Source organism: Lissotriton vulgaris, chromosome 8 (genome assembly GCF_964263255.1).
Source record: "Lissotriton vulgaris chromosome 8, aLisVul1.2, whole genome shotgun sequence".
NCBI classification, from domain to species: Eukaryota; Metazoa; Chordata; class Amphibia; order Caudata; family Salamandridae; genus Lissotriton; species Lissotriton vulgaris.
In genome coordinates, this window is record NC_141696.1 from 1,532,730,027 (window position 1) to 1,532,748,333 (window position 18,307).

Below are 18,307 nucleotides of genomic sequence, written 5' to 3' on the forward strand. Positions count from 1 at the left end.
CACTGTCTCAAACTGAGATGAACAAGTTGCAGGGAGTCTGGATAATAACTGGGCCAACCTATCCAAACCTATCGGGCGCCTTTCATCTACTCTGCGACCCTCAAGGCGTTGCCACCCACGTAGCGCTTTTTGTACAACGAAAGACGCTGTCGGGTCCTGGATCCCATGAGCCCTAGCAACAAAGGAAATGGCAGCCCGATGCCTCTGGGCCGTGGCCACCGATTTCCCAGCCAGATGTAAAGACATCAGAAAGTTCACTACCCATTCCTCCTGACCCCAAAGCTCCTCTCTAGCAGTCCCCAAGAAGGCAAAATAGGACCGGAACGCCCCTTCATATGCCTTCCTTGTCCTGGGTGCTAAACTCTCTCCCACGAGGTTACGAAGTTCGGGGCACCGAGAGACCAGAGAGCTTCGGGAAAGGGTGCCGGCTCCGGGTCCGCTGTGGGAAGAAAACCCTAGAAGGCCTGCATACGAAAACGAGAAAGGGCATCAGCCGCCTGGTTCATTACCCCAGGGACATGTCTTGCCTTGAATAGCACATTCAATTGCATACACAGTAATACGATTTCCTTGAGCAGCCTCAAAATCCATTTGCATCGTGCTGCCTGGCTATTGATACACTCAACCACGGTCATATTGTCAGACCAGAATACCACAGAGTGATCTCTGAACCCTTCGGGCCATGTTCTCAGGGCCACCAAAATGGGGAAAAGTTCCAGGAAAGCAATGTTACTTGTCAGTCCACTGTCATGCCACCATGCCGGCCACTTTTGTGCAGACCATCGAGTGCCAAAAATGGCACCAAAACCTATGCTCCCTGCCGAATCTGTCCACAGCCCCAGCTCCTCAGAGGACACGGCCGGTTTGCTCCAGACGACTCGACCATTGAAATCCGCCAGAAATGCCAACCAAATGCGCATGTCCTGGCGGACCTCTGCCGAGAGCCTTGTGCGATGATGGCCCTCCTTCAGGCCGACCATGGCTTGAGCGATCGAGCGGGAAAAGGGGCGGGCCATTGGTATAACTCTCAGGGCAAAATTCAACTGTCCCACTAACTGCTGTAATTGATGCAGCTTAACCTTAGATTCACTTATACACATTTGCAGGGATGACCTGAACCTTAACACTTTGTCACCTGGTAAACGGAAACAACCTTCTCCGGAGTCCAACTCGATCCCCAGAAACTCGAGGCAAGTCGAAGGACCAACAGTCTTACCTGGTGCCAATGGCACGCCAAACTGATTCATTAAGACACAAAATGCAGCCAAGGCCTGCCCACATTCCGGATCCCCGGCTGCCCCCAGGAACAAAAAATCATCAAGATAATGCATCACACGTTGGATTTCCGTCTTCTTTGTGAAGACCCATTGTAGGAAACTACTGAATTTCTCGAAATAGGCACAAGATATAGAGCACCCCATCGGCATACACCTATCCAAGTAATAATGACCCTGAAACATGAAACCTAGGAGACGCTGATCGTCTGGGTGTACCGGGAGCAACCGGAACGCTGACTCGATATCAGATTTTGCCATCAGCGCACCGGGCCCCAGGCGATTCAAAATGGCTACGGCCTCATCAAAGGATGCGTACCGCACCGAACACACTTCCGGGTCTATCGCTTCGTTTACGGAAGCACCACGTGGGGCTGATAAATTATGTATCAGCCGAAACTCCCCCGGGTCCTTCTTGGGGACCACCCCTAAAGGAGAACAAACAAAGTTAGCCACCGGGGGTACACTAAACGGACCGGCGACTCGACCTCGAGTAACCTCCTTCCGGATCTTTTCCTGTACCACGGTCGTATGCTGCAAGACCGATATCTGATTTTTACATTTCTCTATTCCTTGAAAGTCCCCCACTGGGATGCGGAAACCATATGAAAAACCGTTTCGTAACACCCCAGCGGAAGTACGATCCGGGTATTCGCTGAGCCAGGGAATCATTGCCAAGGTATCAATCGGGGTAGGTAAAGGCGCCCCTCGGACTATGTTAGACCTGTTTGGCGCTTCCTCTACCCCCGTTATCACCCGTTTTGGCTCTGCACGTGGACTCAGGATGGGATGATTGCCCACACCCACTACATTCGTGTCTAAATTTGCACGACCCCTGGGGCCTAGTACATTTACCCCTGTTAAAGTTCCAACAGACCCCCCTTTTACCTGTATTGCCGGTAGGCCTCGAGTGACTGTCGGTACCCGTACCTGATCGAAAGGGCGTCCCCGCATATTGGCGGGAGGGTTCGCCAACGCTACTCCCTACCAATGGCAATTTCAACATACCAGTATCCTCCATTTTGGACCAGGACACAGAATCATAACAATCCCAAGTTAAATTCTTATCGTGTTCTTTTGCCTTTCTGAACAGATTATCATAGCAGAACCAATGATTACCCTCGTGTGATACAGAGTACCCCATGATCCGTGACTGATAAATCGGCAATTCGGGTAGCAATTCGGGCCTTCGTTCCCCCAAGATCGATGTAAATATCCCCCACGCTTTGCCCCAATTGCCAATGTTTTCATTTACCTTAAAGGCGGCCATCTTTGCGCACCAAACACTCGGATGCATGAGGTCTTTCTGGCCCTTAACATGCTCCATCTCATAATGATCAGTAAGCAACGAGAAGATGTTTACATACTCCCCTGCCCATATCTTTTCTTTAATAGCTACAGGGACATGCTGACCCAACTTTTCCCTTCGAGAGGGTGCTGACTCATCCCTCGCAATCGGCAATGGCCGCTTACCTGAACCGGACGCTGTCTCTGCGACTGAACCAGTCCCCTGTGATTTCTCTACTACCGCAGCCGGCGTGGATACCTTCGCTGCTTCCCGAGTTTCACGCAGTTGCTTCATCAAGACCTGCGCGTCGACAGCCGTGGCGCCCTCGCTACCTTTACCCAACCACGCTGCTAATTGTGCTGCCAGTTCGGGCGGCATATCTTCCCCGGACACGGGAGTGACCACTACGGGAATCGGGTTCCCTTCTTCCGGCACGGGAGTGGGTGCTTCGAGCGGGGTACTGGGACCCGGGATGTCTCCCCCAGCTGCTCCCCTCCTGGGCCTCTTGCCTTTTCCTCCCGGGGCTGCTCCCGCCAAAGGACGTTTCGGCCCCCCTTCCTCGTCTTTATCCATTCGCCTCTTTAGGTCGGTCACCTCTTTCATGAGAACACGCAGCATCTGGTCGGTAGTCATTCGCTTTCCCGCCTTCTTCGGCATTGTCCGACAGAGTATCTGAAAAACAAACAAGAACGATTACAACGCTCAAAATTGGCTCTTCGTTCCGACTCGAGCTCACGTGCAGCGAGGAGGTGCAGCTTCAGAGCACAGGAACAAGAGGATGCCTTCTGGTCTTACTTCTCCTTTTATCCGTCTTCAGGGCGGGCATAAACCCGCCCCTGCCTGCCCAAGGGCGTGGCCAGCCGCGTCCGTGTCTAGGCCAACCCACTCTAGGGCGGGAAAAGGCGCGCCCCGGCTACGCCGCTTCGGGCATACCAGCCGAGACTCGCCTCCCGCCCAAGATGGCTTCCCGGGGGGATCGTGGTACTCTGCCATACGTTCGGGGGGACCGAATGGTCGCCCCTTTCCAGGATTGAACCAGAGACCTTTAGATGTTCAGTCTGACGCTCTCCCAACTGAGCTATTTCGGCCTGCTTAAAGCTGTGGTCTTCATACTTTAATTTAAACCATTTAACAAAATAGATGCAGGACCTGGATTTTTAACCTCATATGGTAGAGATATGTTTTAAGGAGTCCTGTATCATTACGCAATTAACTGGTGCAATGGGTAAATAGCATTTTTGGGATCCAGGTTAGGTAGTTTTTTTTTTTAACTCTGAATGGACTAGCACTATATTACCCAGATATATTTGGCATGAGTAGGTAAGCAATGTCATCTGACTACTGACATCTGTGTTCAAGGGGAAGAGGAAGGTAATGCAGACAAGAGTTTACTTTACAAAAAAGCATGAAATGGGAAATATTCATTGTCAAACCTGAAGGTAAGAGAGGTGGAAGCAAGTTTAGAAGGAGGACATAAAGCAAAGTCTATGTTAAATTGATTGTGTTGTAGATCAGTTGGAAAAAATTTGATGAATAGAGAAACAGTATTACAGCTGATTCCAAGACCTATTTTGTTAGAAGCAAGGAACCTCTCAACTGTGCCGAAACCCAGGATTGAACCAGGGACCTTTAGATCTTCAGTCTAACGCTCTCCCAACTGAGCTATTTCAGCCTTCTGATAGTAGGGGTCTTCATACTTTAATTTGAACCATTTAACAAAATAGATGCAGGACCTGGATTTTTAACCTCATATGGTAGAGATATGTTTTAAGGAGTCCTGTATCATTCCCCAGTTAACTGGTGCAATGGGTAAATAGCATTCCTGGGATCCAGGTTAGGTAGTGGTTTTTTTAACTCTGAATGGACTAGCACTATATCACCCAGATATATTTGGCATGAGTAGGTAAGCAATGTCATCTGACTACTGACATCTGTGTTCAAGGGGAAGTGGAATGTGATGCAGACAAGAGTTTACTTTACAAAAAAGGACGAAATGGGAAACATTCATAGTCAAACCTGAAGGCAAGATAGGTGGAAGAAAGTTTAAAAGGAGGACAGAAAGCAAAGTCTATGTTGAATTGATCATTTTGTAGATCAGTTGATAAAAATGCTGATAGCGAAAAAAGTACTACAGCTGATTCCAAGACTTACTTTGTGAGAAACAAGGAACCTCTCAACAGTGCCGAAACCCGGGATTTAACCAGGGACCTTTAGATCTTCAGTCTAACGCTCTCCCAACTGAGCTATTTCGGCCTGCTGCTAGCTGTAGTCTTCATACTTTGATTTGAACCATTTAACTAAATGGAAGCATGACCTGGATATTTGACCTTATATGTTAGAGATATGTTTTAAGGAGTCCTGTATCATTCAGCAGTTAATTGGTGCAATGGGTAAATAATATTTTTGGAATCCAGGTTAGGTAGTTTTTTTTTTTAACTTTGAATGGACTAGCACTATATTACCCAGATATATTTGGCATGAGTAGGTAAGCAATGTCATCTGACTACTGACATCTGTGTTCAAGGGGAAGAGGAAGGTAATGCAGACAAGAGTTTACTTTACAAAAAAGCATGAAATGGGAAATATTCATTGTCAAACCTGAAGGTAAGAGAGGTGGAAGCAAGTTTAGAAGGAGGACATAAAGCAAAGTCTATGTTAAATTGATTGTGTTGTAGATCAGTTGGAAAAAATTTGATGAATAGAGACAAAGTACTACTGCTGATTCAAAGACCTATTTTGTTAGAAGCAAGGAACCTCTCAACTCTGCCGAAACCCGGGATTGAACCAGAGACCTTTAGATCTTCAGTCTAACGCGCTCCCAACTGAGCTATTTCGGCCTGCTTATAGCTGTGGTCTTCATACTTTAATTTAAACCATTTAACAAAATAGATGCAGGACCTGGATTTTTAACCTCATATGGTAGAGATATGTTTTAAGGAGTCCTGTATCATTACGCAATTAACTGGTGCAATGGGTAAATAGCATTTTTGGGATCCAGGTTAGGTAGTTGTTTTTTTAACTCTGAATGGACTAGCACTATATTACCCAGATATATTTGGCATGAGTAGGTAAGCAATGTCATCTGACTACTGACATCTGTGTTCAAGGGGAAGAGGAAGGTAATGCAGACAAGAGTTTACTTTACAAAAAAGCATGAAATGGGAAATATTCATTGTCAAACCTGAAGGTAAGAGAGGTGGAAGCAAGTTTAGAAGGAGGACATAAAGCAAAGTCTATGTTAACTTGATTCTGTTGTAGATCAGTTGGAAAAAATTTGATGAATAGAGAAAAAGTACTACAGCTGATTCCAAGCCCTATTTTGTTAGAAGCAAGGAACCTCTCAACTGTGCCAAAACCTGGGATTGAACCAGAGACCTTTAGATCTTCAGTCTAACGCTCGCCCAACTGAGCTATTTCGGCCTGCTTATAGCTGTGGTCTTCATACTTTAATTTGAACGATTTAACAAAATAGATGCAGGACCTGGATTTTTAACCTCATATGGTAGAGATATGTTTTAAGGAGTCCTGTATCATTCCCCAGTTAACTGGTGCAATGGGTAAATAGCATTTTTGGGATCCAGGTTAGGTAGTTGTTTTTTTAACTCTGAATGGACTAGCACTATATTACCCAGATATATTTGGCATGAGTAGGTAAGCAATGTCATCTGACTACTGACATCTGTGTTCAAGGGGAAGTGGAATGTGATGCAGACAAGAGTTTACTTTACAAAAAAGGACGAAATGGGAAACATTCATAGTCAAACCTGAAGGCAAGATAGGTGGAAGAAAGTTTAAAAGGAGGACAGAAAGCAACGTCTATGTTGAATTGATCATTTTGTAGATTAGTTGATAAAAATGTTGATAGAGAAAAAAGTACTACAGCTGATTCCAAGACTTACTTTGTGAGAAACAAGGAACCTCTCAACAGTGCCGAAACCCGGGATTTAACCAGGGACCTTTAGATCTTCAGTCTAACGCTCTCCCAACTGAGCTATTTCGGCCTGCTTATAGCTGTGGTCTTCATACTTTAATTTAAACCATTTAACAAAATAGATGCAGGACCTGGATTTTTAACCTCATATGGTAGAGATATGTTTTAACGAGTCCTGTATCATTCCGCAATTAACTGGTGCAATGGGTAAATAGCATTTTTGGGATCCAGGTTAGGTAGTTGTTTTTTTAACTCTGAATGGACTAGCACTATATTACCCAGATATATTTGGCATGAGTAGGTAAGCAATGTCATCTGACTTCTGACATCTGTGTTCAAGGGGAAGTGGAAGGTAATGCAGACAAGAGTTTACTTTACAAAAAAGCATGAAATGGGAAATATTCATTGTCAAACCTGAAGGTAAGAGAGGTGGAAGCAAGTTTAGAAGGAGGACATAAAGCAAAGTCTATGTTAAATTGATTGTGTTGTAGATCAGTTGGAAATAATTTGATGAATAGAGAAAAAGTACTACAGCTGATTCCAAGACCTATTTCGTTAGAAGCAAGGAACCTCTCAACTGTGCCAAAACCCGGGATTGAACCAGGAACCTTTAGATCTTCAGTCTAACACTCTCCCAACTGAGCTATTTCGGCCTTCTGATAGCTGGGGTCTTCATACTTTAATTTGAACCATTTAACAAAATAGATGCAGGACCTGGAGTTTTAACCTCATATGGTAGAGATATGTTTTAAGGTGTCCTGTATCATTCCACAATTAACTGGTGCAATGGGTAAATAGCATTTTTGGGATCCAGGTTAGGTAGTTGTTTTTTTAACTCTGAATGGACTAGCACTATATTACCCAGATATATTTAGCATGAGTAGGTAAGCAATGTCATCTGACTACTGACATCTGTGTTCAAGGGGAAGTGGAAGGTAATGCAGACAAGAGTTTACTTTACAAAAAAGCATGAAATGGGAAATATTCATTGTCAAACCTGAAGGTAAGATAGGTGGAAGCAAGTTTAGAAGGAGGACATAAAGCAAAGTCTATGTTAAATTGATTGTGTTGTAGATCAGTTGGAAAAAATTTGATGAATGGAGAAAAATTACTACAGCTGATTCCAAGACCAATTTTGTTAGAAGCAAGGAACCTCTCAACCGCGCCGAAACCCGGGATTGAACCAGGGATCTTTAGATCTACAGTCTAAGGCTCTACCAACTGAGCTATTTCGGCCTGCTGCTAGCTGTAGTCTTCATACTTTGATTTGAACCATTTAACTAAATAGATGCATGACTTGGATATTTGACCTTATATGTTAGAGATATGTTTTAAGGAGTCCTGTATCATTCAGCAGTTAACTGGTGCAATGGGTAAATAATATTTTTGGGATCCAGGTTAGGTCATTTTTTTTTTTTTTTTAACTCCGAATGGACTAGCACTATATTACCCAGACGTATTTGGCATGAGTAGGTAAGCAATGTCATCTGAGTACTGACATCTTTGTTCAATGGGAAGTGTAAGGTAATGCAGACAAGAGTTTACTTTACAAAAAAGCATGAAATGGGAAATATTCATTGTCAAACCTGAAGGTAAGAGAGGTGGAAGCAAGTTTAGAAGGAGGACATAAAGCAAAGTGTAAGTTAAATTGATTGTGTTGTAGATCAGTTGGAAAAAATTTGATGAATAGAGAAAAAGTACTACAGCTGATTCCAAGACCTATTTTGTTAGAAGCAAGGAACCTCTCAACTGTGCCAAAACCCGGGATTGAACTAGGGACCTTTAGATCTTCAGTCTAACGCTCTCCCAACTGAGGTATTTCGGCCTTCTGATAGCTGGGGTCTTCATACTTTAATTTGAACCATTTAACAAAATAGATGCAGGACCTGGATTTTTAACCTCATATGGTAGAGATATGTTTTAAGGAGTCCTGTATCTTTCCGCAGTTAACTGGTGCAATGGGTAAATAGCATTTTTGGGATCCAGGTTAGGTAGTTGTTTTTTTAACTCTGAATGGACTAGCACTATATTACCCAGATATATTTGGCATGAGTAGGTAAGCAATGTCATCTGACTACTGACATCTGTGTTCAAGGGGAAGTGGAAGGTAATGCAGACAAGAGTTTACTTTACAAAAAAGCATGAAATGGGAAATATTCATTGTCAAACCTGAAGGTAAGAGAGGTGGAAGCAAGTTTAGAAGGAGGACATAAAGCAAAGTGTAAGTTAAATTGATTGTGTTGTAGATCAGTTGGAAAAAATTTGATGAATAGAGAAAAAGTACTACAGCTGATTCCAAGACCTATTTTGTTAGAAGCAAGGAACCTCTCAACTGTGCCGAAACCCAGGATTGAACCAGGGACCTTTAGATCTTCAGTCTAATGCTCTCCCAACTGAGCTATTTCGGACTGCTTGTAGCTGAGGTCTTCATACTTTAATTTAAACCATTTAACAAAATAGATGCAGGACCTGGATTTTTAACCTCATATGGTAGAGATATGTTTTAAGGAGTCCTGTATCATTCCGCAATTAACTGGTGCAATGGGTAAATAGCATTTTTGGGATCCAGGTTAGGTAGTTGTTTTTTTAACTCTGAATGGATTAGCACTATATTACCCAGATATATTGGGCATGAGTAGGTAAGCAATGTCATCTGACTACTGACATCTGTGTTCAAGGGGAAGTGGAAGGTAATGCAGACAAGAGTTTACTTTACAAAAAAGCATGAAATGGGAAATATTCATTGTCAAACCTGAAGGTAAGAGGGGTGGAAGCAAGTTTAGAAGGAGGACATAAAGCAAAGTCTATGTTAAATTGATTGTGTTGTAGATCAGTTGGAAAAAATTTGATGAATACAGAAAAAGGACTACAGTTGATTCCAAGACCTATTTTGTTAGAAGCAAAGAACCTCTCAACAGAGCCGAAACCCGGGATTGAACCAGGGACCTTTAGATCTTCAGTCTAACACTCTCCCAACTGAGCTATTTCGGCCTGCTGATATCTGTGGTCTTCATACTTTAATTTGAACCATTTAACAAAATAGATGCAGGACCTGGATTTTTAACCTCATATGGTAGAGATATGTTTTAAGAAGTCCTGTATCATTCCCCAGTTAACTGGTGCAATGGGTAAATAGCATTTTTGGGATCCAGGTTAGGTAGTTGTTTTTTTAACTCTGAATGGACTAGCACTATATTACCCAGATATATTTGGCATGAGTAGGTAAGCAATGTCATCTGACTACTGACATCTGTGTTCAAGGGGAAGTGGAATGTGATGCAGACAAGAGTTTACTTTACAAAAAAGGATGAAATAGGAAACATTCATAGTCAAACCTGAAGGCAAGATAGGTGGAAGAAAGTTTAAAAGGAGGACAGAAAGCAACGTCTATGTTGAATTGATCATTTTGTAGATCAGTTGATAAAAATGTTGATAGAGTAAAAAGTACTACAGCTGATTCCAAGACCTATTTTGTTAGAAGCAAGGAACCTCTCAACTGTGCCGAAACCCGGGATTGAACCAGGGACCTTTAGATATTCAGTCTAACGCTCTCCCAACAGAGCTATTTCGGCCTGCTTATAGTTGTGGTCTTCATACTTTAATTTAAACCATTTAACAAAATAGATGCAGGACCTGGATTTTTAACCTCATATGGTAGAGATATGTTTGTAGGAGTCCTGTTTCATTCCGCAATTAACTGGTGCAATGGGTAAATAGCATTTTTGGGATCCAGGTTAGGTAGTGTGTTTTTTTAACTCTGAATGGACTAGCACTATATTACCCAGGTATATTTGGCATGAGTAGGTAAGCAATGTCATCTGACTACTGACATCTGTGTTCAAGGGGAAGTGGAAGGTAATGCAGACAAGAGTTTACTTTACAAAAAAGCATGAAATGGGAAATATTCATTGTCAAACCTGAAGGAAAGAGAGGTGGAAGCAAGTTTAGAAGGAGGACATAAAGCAAAGTCTATGTTAAATTGATTGTGTTGTAGATCAGTTGGAAAAAATTTGATGAATAGAGAAAAAGTACTACAGATGATTCTAAGACCTATTTTGTTAGAAGCAAGGAACCTCTCAACTGTGCTGAAACCCAGGATTGAACCAGGGACCTTTAGATCTTCAGTCTAACGCTCTCCCAACTGAGCTATTTCGGCCTTCTGATAGCTGGGGTCTTCATACTTTAATTTGAACAATTTAACAAAATAGATGCAGGACCTTGATTTTTAACCTCATATGGTAGAGATATGTTTTAAGGAGTCCTGTATCATTCCCCAGTTAACTGGTGAAATGGGTAAATAGCATTTTTGGGATCCAGGTTAGGTAGTTGTTTTTTTAACTCTGAATAGACTAGCACTATATTACCCAGATATATTTGGCATGAGTAGGTAAGCAATGCCATCTGACTACTGACATCTGTGTTCAAGGGGAAGTGGAATGTGATGCAGACAAGAGTTTACTTTACAAAAAAGGAAGAAATGGGAAACATTCATAGTCAAACCTGAAGTCAAGATAGGTGGAAGAAAGTTTAAAATGAGGACAGAAAGCAAAGTCTAGGTTGAATTGATCATTTTGTAGATCAGTTGATAAAAATGTTGATAGAGAAAAAAGTACTACAGCTGATTCCAAGACTAATTTTGTGAGAAGCAAGGCACCTCTCAACAGTGCCGAAACCCGGGATTGAACCAGGGACCTTTAGATATTCAGTCTAACGCTCTCCCAACTGAGCTATTTCGGCCTCCTGCTAGCTGTAGTCTTCATACTTTGATTTGAACCATTTAACAAAATAGATGCATGACCTGGATATTTGACCTTATAGGTTAGAGATATGTTTTAAGGAGTCCTGTATCATTCAGTACTCAACTGGTGCAATGGGTAAATACTATTTTTGGGATCCAGGTTAGGTCATTTTTTTTTAACTCTGAATGGACTAGCACTATATTACCCAGATATATTTGGCATGAGTATGTAAGCAATGTCATCTGACTACTGACATCTGTGTTCAAGGGGAAGTGGAAGGTAATGCAGACAAGAGTTTACTTTACAAAAAAGCATGAAATGGGAAATATTCATTGTCAAACCTGAAGGTAAGAGAGGTGGAAGCAAGTTTAGAAGGAGGACATAAAGCAAAGTCTATGTTAAATTGATTGTGTTGTAGATCAGTTGGAAAAAATTTGATGAATAGAGAAAAAGTACCACAGCTGATTCCAAGACCTATTTTGTTAGAAGCAAGGAACCTCTTAGCTGTGCCGAAACCCAGGATTGAACCAGGGACCTTTAGATCTTCAGTCTAACACTCTCCCAACTGAGCTATTTCAGCCTTTCGATAGCTGAGGTCTTCATACTTTAATTTGAACCATTTAACAAAATAGATACAGGACCTGGATTTTTAACCTCATATGGTAGAGATATGTTTTAAGGAGTCCTGTATCATTCCCCAGTTAACTGATGCAATGGGTAACTAATATTTTTGGGATCCAGGTTAGGTAGTTATTTTTTTAACTCTGAATGGACTAGCACTATATTACCCAGATATATTTGGCATGAGTAGGTAAGCAATGTCATCTGACTACTGACATCTGTGTCCAACGGGAAGTGGAATGTGATACAGACAAGAGTTTACTTTACAAAAAAGGACGAAATGGGAAACATTCATAGTCAAACCTGAAGGCAAGATAGGTGGAAGAAAGTTTAAAAGGAGGACAGAAAGCAAAGTCTATGTTGAATTGATCATTTTGTAGATCAGTTGATAAAAATGATGATAGAGAAAAAAGTACTACAGCTGATTCCAAGACCTACTTTGTTAGAAGCAAGGAACCTCTCAACTGTGCCGAAACCCGGGATTAACCCAGGGACCTTTAGATCTTCAGTCTAACGCTCTCCCAACTGAGCTATTTCGGCATGTTAATATCTGTGGTCTTCATACTTTAATTTAAACCATTTAACAAAATAGATGCAGGACCTGGAGTTTTAACCTCTTATGGTAGAGATATGTTTTAAGGAGTACTGTATCATTCCGCAATTAACTGGTGCAATGGGTAAATAGCATTTTTGGGATTCAGGTTAGGTAGTTGTTTTTTTAACTCTGAATGGACTAGCACTATATTACCCAGATATATTTGGCATGAGTAGGTAAGCAATGTCATCTGACTACTGACATCTGTGTTCAAGGGGAAGTGGAATGTGATGCAGACAAGAGTTTACTTTACAAAAAAGGACGAAATGGGAAACATTCATAGTCAAACCTGAAGGCAAGATAGGTGGAAGAAAGTTTAAAAGGAGGACAGAAAGCAACGTCTATGTTGAATTGATCATTTTGTAGATCAGTTGATAAAAATGTTGATAGAGAAAAAAGTACTACAGCTGATTCCAAGACTTACTTTGTGAGAAACAAGGAACCTCTCAACAGTGCCGAAACCCGGGATTTAACCAGGGACCTTTAGATCTTCAGTCTAACGCTCTCCCAACTGAGCTATTTCGGCCTGCTGCTAGCTGTAGTCTTCATACTTTGATTTGAACCATTTAACTAAATGGATGCATGACCTGGATATTTGACCTTATATGTTAGAGATATGTTTTAAGGAGTCCTGTATCATTCAGCAGTTAACTGGTGCAATGGGTAAATAATATTTTTGGGATCCAGGTTAGGTCATTTTTTTTTTAACTCCGAATCGACTAGCACTATATTACCCAGACGTATTTGGCATGAGTAGGTAAGCAATGTCATCTGACTACTGACATCTGTGTTCAAGGGGAAGTGGAAGGTAATGCAGACAAAAGTTTACTTTACAAAAAAGCATGAAATGGGAAATATTCATTGTCAAACCTGAAGGTAAGAGAGGTGGAAGCAAGTTTAGAAGGAGGACATAAAGCAAAGTCTATGTTAAATTGATTGTGTTGTAGATCAGTTGGAAAAAAGTTGATGAATAGAGAAAAAGTACTACAGCTGATTCCAGGACCTATTTTGTTAGAAGCAAGGAACCTCTCAACTGTGCCGAAACCTGGGATTGAACCAGAGACCTTTAGATCTTCAGTCTAACGCTCGCCCAACTGAGCTATTTCGGCCTGCTTATAGCTGTGGTCTTCATACTTTAATTTGAACGATTTAACAAAATAGATGCAGGACCTGGATTTTTAACCTCATATGGTAGAGATATGTTTTAAGGAGTCCTGTATCATTCCCCAGTTAACTGGTGCAATGGGTAAATAGCATTTTTGGGATCCAGGTTAGGTAGTTGTTTTTTTAACTCTGAATGGACTAGCACTATATTACCCAGATATATTTGGCATGAGTAGGTAAGCAATGTCATCTGACTACTGACATCTGTGTTCAAAGGGAAGTGGAATGTGATGCAGACAAGAGTTTACTTTACAAAAAAGGACGAAATGGGAAACATTCATAGTCAAACCTGAAGGCAAGATAGGTGGAAGAAAGTTTAAAAGGAGGACAGAAAGCAAAGTCTATGTTGAATTGATCATTTTGTAGATCAGTTGATAAAAATGTTGATAGAGAAAAAAGTACTACAGCTGATTCCAAGACCTATTTTGTTAGAAGCAAGGAACCTCTCAACTGTGTCAAAACCCGGGATTGAACCAGGGACCTTTAGATCTTCAATCGAACACTCTCCCAACTGAGCTATTTTGGCCTGCTTATAGCTGTGGTCTTCATACTTTAATTTAAACCATTTAACAAAATAGATGCAGGACCTGGATTTTTAACCTCATATGGTAGAGATATGTTTTAACGAGTCCTGTTTCATTCCTCAATTAACTGGTGCAATGGGTAAATAGCATTTTTGGGATCCAGGTTAGGTAGTTGTTTTTTTAACTCTGAATGGACTAGCACTATATTACCCAGATATATTTGGCATGAGTAGGTAAGCAATGTCATCTGACTACTGACATCTGTGTTCAAGGGGAAGTGGAAGGTAATGCAGACAAGAGTTTACTTTACAAAAAAGCATGAAATGGGAAATATTCATTGTCAAACCTGAAGGTAAGAGAGGTGGAAGCAAGTTTAGAAGGAGGACATAAAGCAAAGTCTATGTTAAATTGATTGTGTTGTAGATCAGTTGGAAATAATTTGATGAATAGAGAAAAAGTACTACAGCTGATTCCAAGACCTATTTCGTTAGAAGCAAGGAACCTCTCAACTGTGCCAAAACCCGGGATTGAACCAGGAACCTTTAGATCTTCAGTCTAACGCTCTCCCAACTGAGCTATTTCGGCCTTCTGATAGCTGGGGTCTTCATACTTTAATTTGGACCATTTAACAAAATAGATGCAGGACCTGGAGTTTTAACCTCATATGGTAGAGATATGTTTTAAGGTGTCCTGTATCATTCCGCAATTAACTGGTGCAATGGGTAAATAGCATTTTTGGGATCCAGGTTAGGTAGTTGTTTTTGTAACTCTGAATGGACTAGCACTATATTATCCAGATATATTTGGCATGAGTAGGTAAGCAATGTCATCTGACTACTGACATCTGTGTTCAAGGGGAAGTGGAAGGTAATGCAGACAAGAGTTTACTTTACAAAAAAGCATGAAATGGGAAATATTCATTGTCAAACCTGAAGGTAAGATAGGTGGAAGCAAGTTTAGAAGGAGGACATAAAGCAAAGTCTATGTTAAATTGATTGTGTTGTAGATCAGTTGGAAAAAATTTGATGAATAGAGAAAAAGTACCACAGCTGATTCCAAGACCTATTTTGTTAGAAGCAAGGAACCTCTTAGCTGTGCCGAAACCCGGGATTGAACCAGGGACCTTTAGATCTTCAGTCTAACACTCTCCCAACTGAGCTACTTCAGCCTTTCGATAGCTGAGGTCTTCATACTTTAATTTGAACCATTTAACAAAATAGATACAGGACCTGGATTTTTAACCTCATATGGTAGAGATATGTTTTAAGGAGTCCTGTATCATTCCGCAGTTAACTGGTGTAATGGGTAAATAGCATTTTTGGGATCCAGGTTAGGTAGTTGTTTTTTTAACTCTGAATGGACTAGCACTATATTACCCAGATATATTTGGCATGAGTAGGTAAGCAATGTCATCTGACTACTGACATCTGTGTTCAAGGGGAAGTGGAATGTGATGCAGACAAGAGTTTACTTTACAAAAAAGGACGAAATGGGAAACATTCATAGTCAAACCTGAAGGCAAGATAGGTGGAAGAAAGTTTAAAAGGAGGGCAGAAAGCAAAGTCTATGTTGAATTGATCATTTTGTAGATCAGTTGATAAAAATGTTGATAGAGAAAAAAGTACTACAGCTGATTCCAAGACCTATTTCGTTAGAAGCAAGGAACCTCTCAAATGTGCCAAACCCCGGAATTGAACCAGGGACCTTTAGATCTTCAGTCTAACGCTCTCCCAACTGAGCTATTTCGGCCTGTTAAAATCTGTGGTCTTCATACTTTAATTTAAACCATTTAACAAAATAGATGCAGGACCTGGAGTTTTAACCTCATATGGTAGAGATATGTTTTAAGGAGTCCTGTATCATTCCGCAATTAACTGGTGCAATGGGTAAATAGCATTTTTGGGATCCAGGTTAGGTAGTTGTTTTTTTAACTCTGAATGGACTAGCACTATATTACCCAGATATATTTGGCATGAGTAGGTAAGCAATGTCATCTGACTACTGACATCTGTGTTCAAGGGGAAGTGGAAGGTAATGCAGACAAGAGTTTACTTTACAAAAAAGCATGAAATGGGAAATATTCATTGTCAAACCTGAAGGTAAGATAGGTGGAAGCAAGTTTAGAAGGAGGACATAAAGCAAAGTCTATGTTAAATTGATTGTGTTGTAGATCAGTTGGAAAAAATTTGATGAATAGAGAAAAAGTACTACAGCTGATTCCAAGACCAATTTTGTTAGAAGCAAGGAACCTCTCAACCGTGCCGAAACCCGGGATTGAACCAGGGACCTTTAGATCTACAGTCTAACGCTCTACCAACTGAGCTATTTCGGCCTGCTGCTAGCTGTAGTCTTCATACTTTGATTTGAACCATTTAACTAAATAGATGCATGACCTGGATATTTGACCTTATATGTTAGAGATATGTTTTAAGGAGTCCTGTATCATTCAGCAGTTAACTGGTGCAATGGGTAAATAATATTTTTGGGATCCAGGTTAGGTCATTTTTTTTTTTTAACTCCGAATGGACTAGCACTATATTACCCAGACGTATTTGGCATGAGTAGGTAAGCAATGTCATCTGACTACTGACATCTTTGTTCAATGGGAAGTGGAAGGTAATGCAGACAAGAGTTTACTTTACAAAAAAGCATGAAATGGGAAATATTCATTGTCAAACCTGAAGGTAAGAGAGGTGGAAGCAAGTTTAGAAGGAGGACATAAAGCAAAGTGTAAGTTAAATTGATTGTGTTGTAGATCAGTTGGAAAAAATTTGATGAATAGAGAAAAAGTACTACAGCTGATTCCAAGACCTATTTTGTTAGAAGCAAGGAACATCTCAACTGTTCCGAAACCCAGGATTGAACTAGGGACCTTTAGATCTTCAGTCTAACGCTCTCCCAACTGAGCTATTTCGGCCTTCTGATAGCTGGGGTTTTCATACTTTAATTTGAACCATTTAACAAAATAGATGCAGGACCTGGATTTTTAACCTCATATGGTAGAGATATGTTTTAAGGAGTCCTGTATCTTTCCGCAGTTAACTGGTGCAATGGGTAAATAGCATTTTTGGGATCCAGGTTAGGTAGTTGTTTTTTTAACTCTGAATGAACTAGCACTATATTACCCAGATATATTTGGCATGAGTAGGTAAGCAATGTCATCTGACTACTGACATCTGTGTTCAAGGGGAAGTGGAATGTGATGCAGACAAGAGTTTACTTTACAAAAAAGGACGAAATGGGAAACATTCATAGTCAAACCTGAAGGCAAGATAGGTGGAAGAAAGTTTAAAAGGAGGACAGAAAGCAACGTCTATGTTGAATTGATCATTTTGTAGATCAGTTGATAAAAATGTTGATAGAGAAAAAAGTACTACAGCTGATTCCAAGACTTACTTTGTGAGAAACAAGGAACTTCTCAACAGTGCCAAAATCCGGGATTGAACCAGGAACCTTTAGATCTTCAGTCTAACGCTCTCCCAACTGAGCTATTTCAGCCTTCTGAAAGCTGGGGTCTTCATACTTTAATTTGAACCATTTAACAAAAGAGATGCAGGACCTGGATTTTTAACCTCATATGGTAGAGATATGTTTTAAGGAGTCCTGTACCATTCCGCAGTTAACTGGTGCAATGGGTAAATAGCATTTTTGGGATCCAGGTTAGGTAGTTGTTTTTTTAACTCTGAGTGGACTAGCACTATATTACCCAGATATATTTGGCATGAGTAGGTAAGCAATGTCATCTGACTACTGACATCTGTGTTCAAGGGGAAGTGGAATGTGATGCAGACAAGAGTTTACTTTACAAAAAAGGACGAAATGGGAAACATTCATAGTCAAACCTGAAGGCAAGATAGGTGGAAGAAAGTTTAAAAGGAGGACAGAAAGCAAAGTCTATGTTGAATTGATCATTTTGTAGATCCGTTGATAAAAATGTTGATAGAGAAAAAAGTACTACAGCTGATTCCAAGACCTATTTTGTTAGAAGCAAGGAACCTCTCAACTGTGCCGAAACCCGGGATTGAACCAGGGACCTTTAGATCTTCAGTCTAACGCTCTCCCAACTGAGCTATTTCGGCATGTTAATATCTGTGATCTTCATACTTTAATTTAAACCATTTAACAAAATAGATGCAGGACCTGGAGTTTTAACCTCATATGGTAGAGATAT

At 40.9% G+C, this 18,307-nt stretch overlaps 3 non-coding genes across 3 annotated transcripts; all 3 read right to left on the reverse strand.

The window, feature by feature from the left end:
• Positions 1-7,656: 7,656 nt before the first annotated feature.
• On the reverse strand, positions 7,657-7,729 carry TRNAY-GUA (transfer RNA tyrosine (anticodon GUA)). The gene has a single exon. It is a non-coding gene; the product is annotated as a tRNA-Tyr (tRNA).
• Positions 7,730-16,395: 8,666 nt separating this feature from the next.
• TRNAY-GUA (transfer RNA tyrosine (anticodon GUA)) lies at positions 16,396-16,468 on the reverse strand. The gene has a single exon. It is a non-coding gene; the product is annotated as a tRNA-Tyr (tRNA).
• Positions 16,469-18,142: 1,674 nt separating this feature from the next.
• TRNAF-GAA (transfer RNA phenylalanine (anticodon GAA)) lies at positions 18,143-18,215 on the reverse strand. The gene has a single exon. It is a non-coding gene; the product is annotated as a tRNA-Phe (tRNA).
• Positions 18,216-18,307: the final 92 nt, after the last annotated feature.